Source organism: Procambarus clarkii, chromosome 50 (assembly GCF_040958095.1).
Source record: "Procambarus clarkii isolate CNS0578487 chromosome 50, FALCON_Pclarkii_2.0, whole genome shotgun sequence".
Taxonomy (NCBI): Eukaryota; Metazoa; Arthropoda; class Malacostraca; order Decapoda; family Cambaridae; genus Procambarus; species Procambarus clarkii.
In genome coordinates, this window is record NC_091199.1 from 32,434,811 (window position 1) to 32,451,747 (window position 16,937).

The 16,937-nt window shown below is 43.5% G+C and overlaps 1 protein-coding gene across 1 annotated transcript in view; it reads right to left on the reverse strand.

Moving 5' to 3' along the window:
- Nucleotides 1-16,937, reverse strand: part of LOC138351740 (golgin subfamily A member 6-like protein 4) — a 204,145-nt gene that overhangs the window by 94,490 nt on the left and 92,718 nt on the right. The gene's annotated exons all lie outside the window — the stretch shown is intronic.

Below are 16,937 nucleotides of genomic sequence, written 5' to 3' on the forward strand. Positions count from 1 at the left end.
GAGCATGAGTTGTTGACTAAGGCCCCGTTTATGGCCACTTCACCTAAGTCTAGTCGTAGAGTAAATTATAATGCTCACCGAACTCCTTATCAGAATCCATCCAGTCCTAGTACTCCAGTTACTCCCATGAGCTCTTCTCTTACAAAACCTAACCCTGCTACTTCATTGTCAGGAATGTCAAATAATAATAAGGTTATTTCTAAACCTACAGTTGGTTCTACCAGTGTGTCCACTGTAAGGTCCTGTTCCCATTGTAAGAGAAAAGGCCATGGAATTCATTCATGTTTTATATTGCACCCTGAGTTACGACCAACTGGTCTCATTTATTGCAGAGGTGTGCAAAATAAACTTACTAATAAACATGTAACTGTAAACCCCAATTGGGTGAAACAGTATTCACCATATATGTCTTCAGGTGAAGTCTTGTGTATTAATGGGAAGTGGAAGCCAGTGGTTATTCTTCGTGATACAGGTGCTTCCCAAACCATAATTTCATCCAGTATTCTTTCTGATGTTGAAAAGAGAGATACTGGAAAGTTTGTTGTTCTTCATAGTGTTGCAGGATGTAAAACTGTACCTCTAATAGACATTAATTTCAGATCCACCATTACACCACGTTTATGCACTGTGGGTGTTAGTACACAGTTGCCCATCCCAGGTGTGGATGTTATATTGGGTAATGATGTGGCCATAAATCATGATGTGGGTGAGATTGATCCCCGTTTGTGTAAACAGCCAGTTGCAGACCATGTTTATTCTGCCTGTGCTGAAGTTAGTTCTATGAATGAACCTGTTGTAGAAGATGGTTTTGTCCATTCTACCTGTGCTGATGCCAGTACTAATATAAATCCAGTTGTCAGTTCTGATGTTGTTACTCAAGCATTTGTTCCAGTAACCAGTACCCCTTCAGTGGAGAAGTGGGATGTGGTTGTTCCAGATTCCTGTGTGGCCGATTTAGTTGTTGAGAGTAAGCCTGATACTATGACTCTGCTTTATTCCAATAAATTGGGAAAGGATGTCCATGTACCATTGTCTTGCCCGCTCACTACGAACGTTGTGCCAGGAGTTGAGAGAAACTTAAAAGCCACGACTCTGTATTCCAGCCAAGTGAATGGTTTAGGACAGGATGTCGGGTTGGCAGAAGTATTCCCGCTCACTCCAAGTTTCGAATCAGTTGTCGAGAGTAAGTCCGTTGTAGAGGCCCCGCCTCACCCTAGTCAAGGTGATATAATAGGGGAGGAGGTCAAACTACCTGTTACTTGCCCGCTCGCTTCAGATTCCCTTCATTTATGTGCTTTGAGTAGAACTGACCCTAAGATTTCAGAGAGAAGCAAGGAGACAGTCTGTACTGTAGATCCAGTTTTGGAGAGTGTGGGAAAGCAGCCAGAGGATCAGCTTCTGTTGAGTAGATGGAGACCCATTGAGCCTCCCTCTTCAGTTGTCTGTGAGGATGTGACCCAGCTTGGTAGTGATATTATTGATTGTGAGCAGACAGTACTCCAAGCAGCTCCAGAAGTCATGGGAGGAAATTTTGGTAAAATCATTAAGAGTGGTAAAGCAGCAATTGGATCTAAGTTGAGGAGTTGTGATTCTTATTCTATGTGGAGTAAGTATTTCTCATTGTGTACATTGAGTCAGAGTGTATGTAGGATGTTGAAATCTACTTTTATTCTGCAGGAGCCATTTTCTTGTGAAGTAATGGACTGTGGGACATCTTTGTCAAGCCTTGTGGTTGAGCAGAGAGAGTTTACTCAAGTAGGTTGTGCATCCAGTTCTGAGGAAGTGGTGAGTTATGCTAGAGCAGTGTCTCTATATTCAGATCCAGTTAATTTTGATGCACGAGTGATAAAAGTGTATGTTCCACTTAAGTGTGGTGTTGACTTTCAGAGTCATATTGGAGTTGATTTTCAGAATCATATTGTGGGTGAAAGATTAAATCATACTGGGGAGCAGATGTTTGAGGCTCCAGGTGTGCAATTCAAGTTGGAGGATAAGGTTATCCTACCTAGAGTTCATCATTTTGAAGGGTTTCAGATTGTCCTTGGGCGTTTCCCAGGTAATCTGCTGTTCATCTTCAAGATGTTAAGACCCTTAAACCTCTTGGTTGATTGGTTGTCATCAGACGTAAATCACTTGGGAAGTGATGGTGAGGATTGTAACGTTTTCGGCATGTTTTATTTAGTCTCTTGGAAGACTAGACGGTTGATGAATGTGTGTGTTGTGTTCAAGTTCACCATCAGAGGGTGTGAACTTGTCTTGAGAGTTATGATTGAGATATGGTGCCTAGGCATATGCCTGTTTTCTTTCACTGATCGTTATGACAGAGTTATGAGGCAATTGATTTCTGTGTTCCTTATGGATCATCTGAGTCAGTTCGATCAGGTTGTCTTTGCACTTATCTTGGGTTGTATTTCTTGGTTGGAAGGTCAAAGGTTTGATAAGTCGGTGTCTTGTGTTTCGGAAGGTTCTATGAATGGGAAAGTTTTATGCATAATTGTGAGGTTTAATGCTACTTTCTCTAATTTTAGTATCCATTGGGCGAGAGTATGTGTTCCACAGAGGATCAAGAGTGATGAGCAGATGTCTGTGTCAGAGCATACCCAGGAGAAGTCCCAACTCAACTCAACATACAGCCTGCTTCAATTAAGCAGTTCAGCTCCAGAAAAGGGGAGTAATGGAAAATCGAGGCTGTCTTGGAAAAATTCACCATGTGGAAAAGGAATCACATGGAAAAATGAAACTGATCTTGGAAAAATAGTAGAAACATACGAAAAGCAAAATTGCCATGATAACTGTGTGAAAGCAGCTACCTTTATTGACAATTCTATTCATGCTTCTAATGATACTGTTGTAGATAGGAGTGTGAAATATGATCTAAAACAAAGTGAAATAAATGAGATAGTACCTTGGAGAGATAAATTTGCATACTCCAGTGACACATATGTAGAACATTGTCATAAGACTGAAATTTCTGAGTTTCCTGTAAAACTATATTTGGAGTGTTTTCATTTTTGTCCAGAGATGTGTTCTTATTACTTTTACATGTTTGGTGTAATTAATACCATAAATCTCAAGTGTCATACATTTTACTTTGAAAAAATGCCATTGATCTTCAATCTATTGCATTTTTTTTCTTGGAGGTGGAAGTGTTACGTACTCCTAGCAGAATACGTATATAAATTTAAAATAAATATTATTTTATTTTATCATTGCATGTATATGTACACATATTGTGTTTTTTGGTAAATTGTCGTATGGTGTGGCAGCGTCAGTGGACAAGAGCGCGGTTGTCTCTGCACACGTCTATTACTTGATTGATACGGGAAAGCTGGACCTGTTCAGTTTGGGAGTTCCAGATGTCACTTTATTTTAGTTAGAAAATGTTTTATATACTGTAATTAAACAGGTGTCATTGTACTTATATATTTTGTAAGTAACTATTATATGTAACTTGCAGTCTTATGTGTTTTGAGAACAAGTGGTTGTTCAATTAGTTTATAATATTAAAAAGTCCTTAGTTTCCATCCCTCATCCTGGGATGAGGCAGACAGGAGGTGAGAATGTGGGTGGCGACAGAGCGAGAGTTCAGTAGCTGAGCAGGAACCAGGGGGATTAACAACTTGTTGAAGTTAAGTTCATTTGTTCTGTCATAGCCATACCTATTATTATTTTAATTTAATGTCTGGAAGTTACAGTGATATTTTTAATGTGATATATTGTGACCATATAATCATCTGTTTGCTTTTGAGATTTATTTAATATAATATTATATATATATATACTTATTGTCTTTATTCTTCAGTCCTATGAAGATTCTATTTTGTGCTCATTACTTATTAAGGGGTTATACTGGTGATTCGCTATTGAGAACAGCAGTTGTGTCGTATCCCTAGACTTATTAAAGTTTGGCTGCTGTAGGATCACGAGCCGTAACGTACGATAGGTAACAGACCACATCCCGGTACACCACAGCGTCAGTCAGCTTAACCAAGGCCCGATGTTCCCCAACCAGCTGCACACCACACACATCTGCAGGGTTGAGACCCAGCACATCCAGGAGAGCAACCTCCAACAATGAGTAGTTCACCAGACCAGAGAAGGCCAGCTCAACCGTATTCACACGCTTTATAGGCGGCATGGGCAAACGCCATCCCGCCGGCCCGCCAGGCCAGAGGCCACAAAAAACGCCACCAGCTGTGTGCACGCCAAACGTCCAGGCAAGACTGAGGAGCGAATGTAAACAAAACTGCTCCGCACGGCTGCCAAACAGCCAATCCCGTTCTAGAGTAGGCAAACCAGACAATCTCTATATTTCCAGACAATGGAACAACAAAAAATATTGTATACCCCATAAGCATTGTGAAATTAAACATATTAGAAACGTGCACTTTCTCTTTTTTTTCCATTTAACCAGACTGCGCCATAGCAACGCGTGGCGGGTACTGCTAGTTATATATAAAAATGTAGAAATATAAAAAATATATATTCTACATTTAGTAAAAATAAAACATGAGCATAATAAAGGTGGTTTCAATAACTTTTATTCAATATTTTTACCTAATGCAGAATCCATGGTGGTGGTTGTGGTTGTTCTTGGTAGGTTGTGGTTCGTGGCAGTGGTGGTTGGTGGTTATGGTCGTAGTTGGTGGTAGTGATTGATGGTGGTTGTGTTGTGCATGGTAGTGTGGTGAAGAAGTGATGGTATATTGGTACTCTGGTGATGGTGTGGTGTGGTAATATGGTGTGATGGTGTGGTGTGGTAATATGGTGTGATGGTGTCGTGCAGTAATTGCAGTGATGTAGTTGTGGTGGTGAGGGTGGAAGTGTGTTGAGGTAGTATCGTGCGATGATGTGGTAGTGGTAGTGGAGTGATGGAAGTGTGGTTGGGTGGTTTTGTGTGGTAGTGTGGTGGGTTGTGTGGTAGTATGGTTGGGTCGTATAAATGTGTGGTAGTGTGGTGGGGTGGTGTGGTAATGATTGTGTGGTAGTGAGACATGGTAATGATGGTGTGGTGTGGAAGTGAGGTGGGGTAGTGTGTTGGTGTGGTGGCATAGTGTGGTGTTGTATGGTGGTGTGTTAGTGTCGTGTAGTAATGTGCTGTGGTAAGTAATATGGTGCGGTGGTGTGGTGAGGCAGTGTGGTGTGGTAGTGTGGTATGGTAGTGTGATGTGGTTGTGTGTTTGTGTGGTAATATGGTGTGGTGGCGTGGTGAGTTAGTTTGGTGTGTAATGGAAGTTTTGTGGAGTAGTGTGGTGGGGCGGTGTGGTAGGATGGTGTGGTAATAGTGGTGTGGTGTGATGTAGTCTGGAGTGTGTGGTGGTATTTTGTGGTAGAGGTTGTGTGTGGTGGTGGTGTAATGTGGTGGTGTGTGGTGGTGGTGTGGTGTTGTGTGGTAGTGGTAGTGTGTGGTTGTGATGTGGTGTGGTAGTGGTGGTGGTGTGATGTAGTGTAATAGTGGTGTGTGGTATAATATTGTGGGAGTGTGTGGTGTTAATGGTTTGGTGTGGAAATGGTGGTGGAGTAGTGTTGTAGTGTGTTTTGTGAGAGAGGTAGTGTGTGGTGTTAGTGTGGTATGGTGTGGTAGAAGTGGTGTGTGGTGGCGTGTGAAGTAGTGTGTTAGTGAAGTAGTGTGTTAGTTAGTAAGAGTGGTTGTGTGTGTTGGTGATGCTGTTGGTGGTGGTGCTAGTGGTTGTGAAGGTGCTGGTGGTGGTAGTGGAGGTGATGGTGGTGGTGGTGGGGTGGTGATGTTGGAGGTGCTGGTTGTAGTGGTGGTGGTAGTGGTTGTGGAGGTGCTGGTGGTGGTGATAATGGAAATGCTGGTAGTGATGGTAGTAGAGGTACTGGTAGAGGTGGTGGTGGCAGTGAAGGTGCTGTTGGTGGTAGTAGAAGTGCTGGTGTGGTTGGTAGTGATGGTGCTTGTGGTGGTTGTGAAGGTGATAGTTGTGGTAGTTGAGGTACCAGTGGTTGTACAGGAGGTGCTGTTTGTGGTGATAGTGAAGGTGCTGGCAGTGGTGGTGGAAGTGGATGTGCTGGTGGTGGTGGTGGTGGTGGTGGTAGTAGTTGTTGTGGAGATGATGGTGGTGGTAGTGGGGGTGCTGGTGGTAGTGGAGGTGCAGGTGGTAGTGGAAGTGCTGGTGGTGGTTGTAGTGGAGGTGCTGGTGGTGGCTGCAGTGGAGGTGCTGTTGATGATGGTGCTGGTAGTGAAGGTGGTGGTAGTGGAGGTGATGGTGGTGGTGGTAGTGGAGGTGCTGGTAGTAGTGGAGGTGCTGGTAGTAGTGGAGGAAGGTGTCATGGTGGACGAAGGTTGTTGATGATTCTGGTGGTACTGGTGGTTGTTGGTAGTGGGGGTTGATGGAAGTGGTGGTTGATGGAATCGGTGGTTGATGGAAGTGGTTATTGATTTTAAGTGGTTATTGATGGTAGTCGGATTTGATGGTAGTGGTGGTTGGTGGTGGTGGTGGTTGATGGTTTTGGTTGGTGGTAGATGGTTATAGTTGTTGATGATTATGGTGGTTGAAGATTGTGGTGATTGATGGTGGTAGTGATTGATGGGTATTGTGGTTGATGGGTATGATGGTTGATGATTATTATGGTTGATAAAATTCTTGGTAATTGTCGTGGTAATTGATGGTTGGGGTGGTTGATGATTATGGTGGTTGATGATTGTGGTGGTTGATGATTTAGTGGTTGATAGAAGTTGTTGTAAATGGTCGTGGTAGTTGATGGTTGATAGAAGTTGTTGTAAATGGTCGTGGTAGTTGATGGTTGTGGTGGTTGATTGCTGTGGTGGATGATGGCTGTTGTGGATAATGAATGTGGTTGGTGGTAGTGATGGACAGTGGTAGTGGTGGTTGATGGTTATAGTGGTTGACCATAGTAGTGGATGATGGTTATTGTGGTTGATAATTGTGGTGGATGAGGGAGTGGTTCATGGCATTTGTGGTTGATGATTGTGGTTGGTGGTAGTGGTTGTTATGGTTGATTGTTGATGGTTGTGGTTGGTGGCATTTGTGGTTGATGGTTGTGGTGGTTATGGGTAGTAGTGAAGTTGAGGACTGACACCGGGCACACCATCTGGGACAGGTGGCCACCTGTCCCAGGTGAGTATGCGTGGGGGATACATCTCAGCGCGTGAGAGGTGCCCCGCTCTGCCGGTCCACGTCCTCATGGTGTTTAATGAGGTGAAAAGGGGGTGAGGGGATAGGCAGAGTATGTGTAGCAGGTGTGCAGCAGGTGTGTAGCATGTGTTTATGTATAAGTTGAAAGTGTATGTAATGGGTCGTTGAGTTTTACAGGTGAGCAAGCTTTGAGATAATGTTAAGCATAGGGATGTCTAGAGTTCCGCTTGATGGGAACACATGGCACTACAAGGCCTAGTAGAGCGGGTATCTTATCATTCTTGAGGTTATCTTGAGATGATTTCGGGGCTTTAGTGTCTCCGCGGCCCGGTCCTCGACCAGGCCTCCACCCCCAGGAAGCAGCCGTGACAGCTGACTAACTCCCAGGTACCTATTTACTGCTAGGTAACAGGGGCATTCAGGGTGAAAGAAAACTTTGCCCATTTGTTTCTGCCTCGTGCGGGAATCGAACCGCGCCACAGAATTACGAGTCCTGCGCGCTATCCACCAGGCTACGAGGCCCAGGGTAGAGTATGTCCTGAAGCATAGGTTAGAGTGGCATGGGAAAAGGAGAGGGAGGGTGGACAGATGGATGTCAGATACGCGCTGGCGCATAAGTGATGAGACAACAGCTGCCTGCACCTCCCCCTCTCTCTCTATCTCTCTCAGACTTGGGTGTTAAATCACACACACATTAAGCAAAAGGATGTCTCCCCTATGTCGGCTATTCCAAAAGAAGACAGTTACCAGACATTACACACACAGGAATGCAGTCTTGTCAATCTGAAGGTGATGGAAGTCTTACCTTTTGTCTACCTTTAGCGTAATATCCGATTTCATTGCCGGGAAGTAAAAAAAATTTCTCCAGCAGTCCAGATGCAGTCCGTTACCCATAATCGTTTCAAGTCAACACCGAAGCCAGAGACATGTTCACCCTGCCTCGGGCGTGACAATGCTAAGCTGTGGGAGTAGCGAGCTACTCTATTAACACCCTCACTCTTGCGTGAACCCACCTGCCAGTCATCAATCACTTGTCAATTCCACATAGCCATTTCCTCCATCCACCATAAATGTGCTGTTAGTTCACTGTGAGCCTTTATTCACTGCACACCATACCACACTACATCATAGAAAGACGAACTTTAACAGCCTGTATGAAGTGTGACATTCTTTATGTACCGTCCACCAAATACAGCGCTGTCGTCTAGAATGTGAAAAAATGTGCCAACCCAGCCCAAGGTCATTATGACATCAATTGTAAGCGATGTCAGAACATCTTTTGTGACAATCATGAGTACAACACTATTATTCCCACAGTTCATTTATTGTAACCACGCGTGCTCACATAGGTGAATTATATTGTGAAAACTAATCACTGTTATTTTCAGAGATTATTTACTTAGCAAGACTAATACATTCCTCACCGTTAAATATATATTTTTCTTTTTAAATACAGTTTACAAGTCAGTGGTGTGTTCTTACTGTCCACCACCTCGAGATGATTACCAACAGAACGAAGTATCACACAAACGTAAGTTCAATGTATTTCTTATACCTGTATTACATTTTCATTAAACACTTGCAAGCAAGCACTCACCTAATATTTCCCTCCTACACCCATGTTGAATATCATTGTTTCCATTTCAGGTTACACTCCTTACCATAATCGCAGGGGGTGACAGACAGATGACACTGGTCGTTATCCCATCCACTCAACACTCGGATAAGGACCCCTACTCACATACCCGTTCATCCCCCTTATCAGCTCATAAGTGAGTTAATATCACTTCATTTCAGTTTTATATCCTACGCATATTGATACTCATCTAGTCTATTCCCTTACCTTCTTAATTGTTATATTTTTATATGTTATGATTTCGTACTTTCTAGAGATGTTATGCTATATTTTTCTCTCTGCAGATCCCACACCACTATGTGGTGTGGGATCGTAGTAGACTTGGTATCTACCAGTGAGAACATTGAGAGCAACAGTAACAGCAACAGCGACAGAAGCATAAGCGGCGACAGCAACAGCAGCAGCAGTGACAGCTCATTGGAGCTGTCTATACCCTCAGATGGGTCACACTCCATAGCTCGCTGAGTGGGGGGTGAGTCCTCACCCGCACACACACACTTCCTGTCTCCTCACCCTCTCCACCAGCACCATCCAGCAACAGCAGCAATTGCAGTAGGAGTGGCAGGAGCATCAACAGCATTACCAACAGTGACAACAACAACAACAGCAGTGCGAGAAGCCAGAATGGCCTTGAATCAGATGACAGCCAAAACAGCCTTGACTCGTTAGCGCTGCCTGACGTTTCTGCTGACGGCACACTCTCCCCCATTCAAGGTTGTGGGCTCTCACCTTCAACCCCACCCCCACTTCCCCCAAGCCCTCCTCCTCCTCCTCCACCTGCCCGAGATATTCACCCTCAACTCCTAGACCAGATTGATAACTATAATGGAGGCTATGTTCGGCTATCTTTCTTTATACCAGCTCACGTTAATACTTTCCCTGGGGTGTATTTAAGAACATACAGACAATTTTTCATTGATGAGATTCGTTCCCATTTCTCTCCGCAGCATCCCTCCCTCCTAATTTACCCTGACATCACACTAATTGTGCGCAATTTAAATTTACATCTAGACGGGGATGATTTGCTAGACCCCATCAATAATAATGGTTTTCCAATATGAGGCGAGGGGAGAACAGTTACTCAAGAAGAGGTAGAGTCACTTATTGATTTCTGGTCGGATGAATTGTCATCGAAGATAAGCTTATACTTGGAACAGAAGGAGGGGTGCAATGTCTTGGTTTAGTGTCTCACGTGTTTTTATATCAACTATGCTCAGATTGAACATCCAATAAAGTTAGGCTCACATGTAGAGGGTTTGCAGGTGGAGAGACTAGTTTTCGATCTGAAAGGCGAGGCTGATATCTGCCTTATGCAAGGTGTTCCTGCATATAAATGTTTAGCAAATGGGATGCATCTTTATAATATTCGTGATAGATCAGTGAATGCTAGTTGGTATCTCAGACACATCAATTGGCCAGCTGATGTTAATTCTGCAGTAACATTTGAGGACATCACCACGGTGGAGAAAATAAATAGGGTCAATTCGTCTATTCAATAGAAAGAGTTGAAAATACAAGGCTTTATATCACTCTAACTAGGAAAGGAAGAGGTGAACATAAAGATGTCATATCATTGCTGATGTTGGAAGCTCAACACTTAGCACTGATAAAAGATTTTAACCAGTATGTACGCAATATGCGCAGTAATGCAAATCGTATCATCCCAAGTCATCACAGCTTTTGGCATTGTTGTTTGATATCGCTCCCACCAGATCGTTTACTAGCTCACGAAGGTACATGTAAAGTACATCAGACTCTCAAATTTTATCCAGCAGAGAGGAACATTACTTTCCGTAACTACAGACGGAGTTTTGGACCTATAGTCACCTGTGCTTCTATGATTTTGAGTGTATGTTAGATCGCTCAAGCCCTAAATGGATGATTGAATCATGTCACAATGCAGTTGCATGTCGTACATTATCATTGACAGACAGATGAACGTTGTTTAGAATAACACCTATTTAGGTAAGGATGCAGTCAATCACTTTGTAACCACATTAGAAGCATCATGGGCTAGAATCAAAAGGGGACTAGTATCCTATGAACCTCACATGTCTCCACAACAGCAAGCTATATTTGAGACAAAAATAGCCTGTGAGCTCTGTGATGAACCTTTTAACGGGGGCGATGTAATCAAAGTCAGACATCACGATCACACAGTAAGATTTCACAATTATAAAGCTGCTTACTGTGATAGATGCAATTTGCAGTGTATAAATTCACAAAAGTTCCTGTACACCTTTTCTCACAACGCTTCCTATGATTTAGAAGTAATCCTAAACAAGATGAAAGACAGACCAGGAATGAAACAGATATATTAGCTAGGGACGGATTTAAATTTATGAAAGTTGATGTGAATAACGTACGATTTTTGGACAGTTTAGCTCTTTTCAATGGTTCACCAGGAAGAATAGCGAAAGATCATATTGATAGTGGGAAACCTACCACCTTCACATTGGCTATGTTAAAGGGTATAAATAAAGATGCCATCCCCAAACTGTTGAAGGGTAAACAATCATTCTGCTATGATTACTTATCATCTATGAGAATACTAGAGGAACCGCACCTTCCTTCATGTGATAAGTTCTACAACACACAGAAAGACGAGAAGTTATCAGAAAAAGATTATAAACAAGCTTTATAATTTTTTTATCTAGCTAAATGTCGTAACATAGGGGACTATCTCATCCTATACCTCAAAGATTACACAGGATTGTTAGCATATGTGTTCACAGTCTGGCGAGATACAATGCTTACTCTATACAAATTTTACATTTCCCTACCCTCATTCGCTTGGGATGTATTCTTGCTTAAATCGAAAGTCAAACTTGATGAAGTGTCAGACCCATTATTATACGATTTACTTCGCTGGAATCTCCGAGGGGGGTTCACCAGCGTGTCTAGACAGTACACGAATGTGGAGAACCAGCACACAGGTTTAGATCTAGGTGATGATAGTAGTCACATCATGTACCTGGATTTTAACAGTCTATATGGAGCGTGTATGACTGGAAACTGTCTCACAATGAGCGTGACTTGCTGGTAGAGCAGGGCTTGGAGACTATCACATGTGACTGGTCAAAGGGGTATTGGGTGTTGTGTCATACATTGCAGGTTAGTCCGAAGGTAGCAAGGTATACGGATGAACTGCCCTTAGTTCTTTCCCTACTTGCATTACTGAGGAACACATTTCACCCTACTGTAAGAATATTCTTACAGAAGAAAGACGTGGCTTCCATAAAAAACACTAAATTAATTGTTTCTCACCTCCCTCAGAAAGAATACCTGGTTAGTCTTTACTTGTTACAGTTACTCATGCGTATTGGATTAGTGGTAGCTAAAGTTCATTACATCTATGAATTTGAGCCGGAGACCTACCTTAAAGATTTCATTGAAACCAATGTTCGTGAACGTGCCAGTACCAAATGTGTGATAAAAATAGGCTATTAAACTCTATATATGGAAAGTGCCTCACAGATGTTTCTAAATATGGGAACGAACACTATTTGGTCACAGATCGTAGAGGTTTCCTGAAGCACGCTCGCAACCCTTTCTTCAAGCAAAGCCTGTTGTTAAGTAAAGATCGTGTGATTTTCACTATCAAGCAGAAGTCACTCCCAGTCAGCACTCCTACATACCTGGGTTATCACATACTTCAAATTGCTAAGAGACGCCTCTATGAGTTCTGGTATGACATAGTAAAACCAGCATATAGGGATAAAGCAAGTCTATTATATATAGACACAGACTCTTTCATCATTAAACTCAACTGTCTGGTTGTGTTTCAAGACCTTAATAAGTCTCCTCTCTTTGACTGTATGGATTTTAGAAACTTTCTTGACACACATCCATCCTACTCGAAAGCACGTGAAGGTGAGCTAGGTTTGCTCTAGTCATAAATAGGGTCTAAGATTATTAACCAATTAATTGCCCTCAGACCTAAAATATACTCTTTCACCACTCAGGATGGTGAATACACTTGTAAGTGTAAGGGTGTGACATACCACCTACAAGAGAAACTCTCAAATGACTGATTTCAGAACACTCTTGAAACAAACACTTCAATCAGGTTTGTGTCTAGATCTATTCATAATGTTCAAGGAAAGTTCTGTATATGCCGCAGTACATGTAGAGGTTTGTCAGCATTTGATGATAAACGCTACATTCTAAGCCACACACAGTTCCTAGCCAATAGACATCCAGATATCCCAAATAATGATGATGATTATGAGATGGATGTAGAAGTGGGTGAGGAGGAGATTGAGGGGGATAGAAGAAGTGTTTATGGAGGAAGATGAAGTAGTAGAAGCGGCACAACCACAGACTCTACCCTATATTCCTCCCATGGTGCAAGCGAAATGCTTCAACTCAAAATCTACTGATCCAAATACTTTGATGAAGCTTTTATATATGTCAATTTTGTGAGAATGATGCAAAAGTGGTGAAATTTATCTATTCGCTGATGAAAATGCTGATATGTAAGCAAACGTTCTGCTTAAACGATCTTGAAAACTGTGAAAAGTTGTGTGACGAAGCTGGCTAGGATATTAGTATGGTGAGTAATACTTTATGATAGGATTTAATGATTGATAAGCATAATAACTGATTCTATTTCATTTTACAACTTTAACAACAAAACTCATAACCTTTTTCCATTCTACAGTTTGGTTTACTACGCTGGCAAGAAGGTATGATCAGAGGCTGCAGAATCTAAGATGGATGAGAAGTCTGACTACTTGCAAAGCTAAAAACAAAGAAGCAACTTATTATTATAATTATTTATATTATCGTACAAAATTTCTTAAATGATTAATAAAAGAATAAATTATATAAATGTGTTTACTTTCCCTAACTATTTATTGTTCTGAATGCGGGAAATGAAAGTAGTCTGTTGACCCCGAAGGTTGACAAGTGATTGATGAGAAACAGGTGGGGGAAGGGGGCGCCCATTAGCGAGGCTGGTAATAGAGTAGCTTGCTACTCCCCACAGTTTAGTATTGTCCAGCCCTTAGCAATGAGCAGATGTCTCTGGCACCTCGTCTGACTTCAATGATTATGGGTGACAGACAGCATCCGAACTGCTGGCGTGTTTTTTTACTGCTTTCCAACGTGAAATGGGGTATTGTTAAAGGTCTGTGTCAGTGTTTGAGAAAACCCTCTCCATGTTTTGTTGATGCGCCATGGGTATGGAGGGTAGAAACAAAGGGTAATACTCCATGACCTTCAGAGTGACAAGTTTACATGCCTGTGTGGGTGTAATGTCTGGTAACTGACTTTCTTCTACTGGAGATCGACATTGGGTAGAGAAAGAGAATGGGAGGTGGCGGCCACCTGTTGGCTCACCATACTCCAGCGCGTGTCTGAAATCCATCTGCCCACGCCTCCCTCCCCTTTTCCCACTCCACCCTAATCTAACTTTCCCACATACTCTACCCGGTCTCCTAGGCCTGGCGTTGCCATGTGCTCCCATCAAGCTGAACTCTAGACATCCCTATGCTTAACATTATCTCTAAGCTTGCTACCTGTATATCTCAACAACCCCATTACATACACTTTCAACTTATACATAAAGACATGCTACACACCTGCTGCACATCTGCTACACATTCTCCGCCTATCCTTTCACCCCCCCCCCCCCTTTCACCTCATTAAACACCATGAGGACGTGGACCGGGAGAGCAGGGCACCTCTCACGCGCTGAGATGTATCCCTCATGCGTACTCACCTGTCCCAGATGGTGCACCCGGTCTCCGTCCTCAACTTCACTACTATGGGTGATGGTAGTGGTGATTGATGTTGATGGGGTTGGTGGTAGTGGTTGTTGATTGCATTTGTGGTTGTGTTTGGTGGCAGCGGTGTTGTTGGCAAAAGTGGTTGATGGTAGTAGTTGATGGTAGTGATTATTGGTGTTGATAGTTGATGGTTGTGATGTGGTATAGTGGTGGTCTGATGGTGTGGTGTAATATGGTGCAATTGTGTGTTAGTGTAGTGAGGTCGTGCAGTAATTACAGTGTGGTAGTAGTTGGGTACTAGTTGAGGAAGTGTGTTTAGGTAGTATCGTCCGGTGGTGTGGTAGTGGTTGTGCTATTGGTGGTAGTTGAAGTGCTGGTAGTAGTGGAGGTGGTGGTGGTAATGGAGATGCTGAAGGTGATAGTGGTGGTAATGAAAGTGGTGGTTGTGGTGCTGGTGGTGGAGGTAGTGGAGGTGCTCGTGGTGCTGCTCGTGGTGGTTGTGAAGGTACTGGTGGTGGTAGTGGAAGTGCTAGTTGTTGTTATGGAGGTCCTGGTGGTGGTGGTAGTGGAGGTGCTAGTTGTTGTAATGGTGGTGCTGGTGGTGGTGTTAGTGGAGGTGGTGGTCTTGGTGGTGGTAGGGAAGGTGGTGGTAGTGGACGTGCTGATGATGGTGGTATTGGTGCAAGTGGTGGTAGTAACGGTGGTTCTGGTGTTGGTGGTCTTGGTTGTGGTGATAGTGAATGTCGTGGTAATGAAGGTGGTGGTGGTAGTGGAGGTGCTGGTGGTAGTGGAGGTGCTGGTGATAGTGGTGGTGGTAGTGAAGGTGCTGGTGGTAGTGGAGGAAGGTGTGGTGATTGAGGAAGGTGTCGTGATGAACGAAGGTTGCTGATGATTCTGGTGGTTGGTGGTTATTGTGGTTGATGATTGTAGTTGTTGATGGAAGTGGTGGTTGATGGAAGTGATTGTTGATGGTAGTGGTGGTTAATGGATATTGTGGTTGATGATGGAAGCGGTGGTTGATGGAAGTAGGGGTTGATGGAAGTGGTGGTTGATGGAAGTGATTGTTGATGGTAGTGGTGGTTGATGGTAGTGGTGGTAGTTAATGGTAGTGGTGGTTTGTGATGGTTAATGGTAGTGGTGGTTGATGGTAGTGGTGGTTGATGGTTATGGTGGTTGATGATTATGGCGGTTGAAGATTGTGGTGGCTGATGGTGGTGGTGATTGGTGGGGTATGGTGGATGATGATCAAGGTGGTTGATGAATGTGGCGGTTAATTATTATAGAGAGTGATGGAGGTGGTGGTAAGTGGATGTGGTAGTTGATGGTCGTGGTGGTTGATGATTTTGGTGGTTGATGGCTGTGGTGGTTAATGGAAGTGGTGGTTGATGGATGTGGTTGCTGGAAGTGGTGGATGGTGGTAGTGGTGGTTGATGGTTATGGTGGTTAATCATAGTGGTGGTTGATGGGTACGTTGATTGATGATTGTGGTGGTTGATGATTGTGATGGTTGGTGATAGTGGTGGTAATAGTTTAGGATTGTGGTTGGTGGCATTTGTGTTTGATGGCAGTAGTTCATGGTAGTGATTGTTGGTTGGTGATAGTTGATGATTGTGGTGTGGTAGTGACGGTATAGTGGTGGTTTGGTGGTGTGGTGTGGTAGTTTGGTGTGGAAATATGGTGCATCTACACAAAATGCATCTACATCTACGCATCAAATATCTACACACAATATCTCCTCTCAATCTAAATCAGCTCCATCTACCACCACTCCCTCTACCACCACTCTCTCTACCACCACCCACACTACCACCAACCCCTCAACCATCACTCCCTCTACAACCACTACCTCTATTACCACTCCTACGAACACCCACACTACCACAACTTCGTCTACCACCACTCCCTCTACCACCACTCCCTCAACCACCACTCTCTCTACCACCACCCACACTACCACCACTCCCACTACCACCACCAACACTACCACCATTCCCTCTACCGCCACTCTACCACCACACCCTCAACCACCACTCCACCACCACCCACACTACCACCATTCCTGCTACCACTACTCCATTTAACACCACTCCCTTCATAACCACTCCCTCAACCAACACTTCCTCTACTACCACTCTTTCTTCCATCTCTCTCTCTTCAACCTCCCACAGTACCACCACTTCCTCCACCACCCCCTCTACCACCTCTCCCTCTACCACTAACCACACTTAAAATCACCCAGACCACCACCACGCACACTACCACCACTACCTCTACCACCATTCCATCTACTACCACTCCCTCTAACACAACTCCCTCTACAGCAACTTTCTCTATCACCACCCATACTACTATCACTTCCTCAACCACCACTCCCTCTACCACAACCCACACTACAACCAACCACACTACAACCATTTTCTCTGCCACCACTTCCTCTACTACCACCATTTA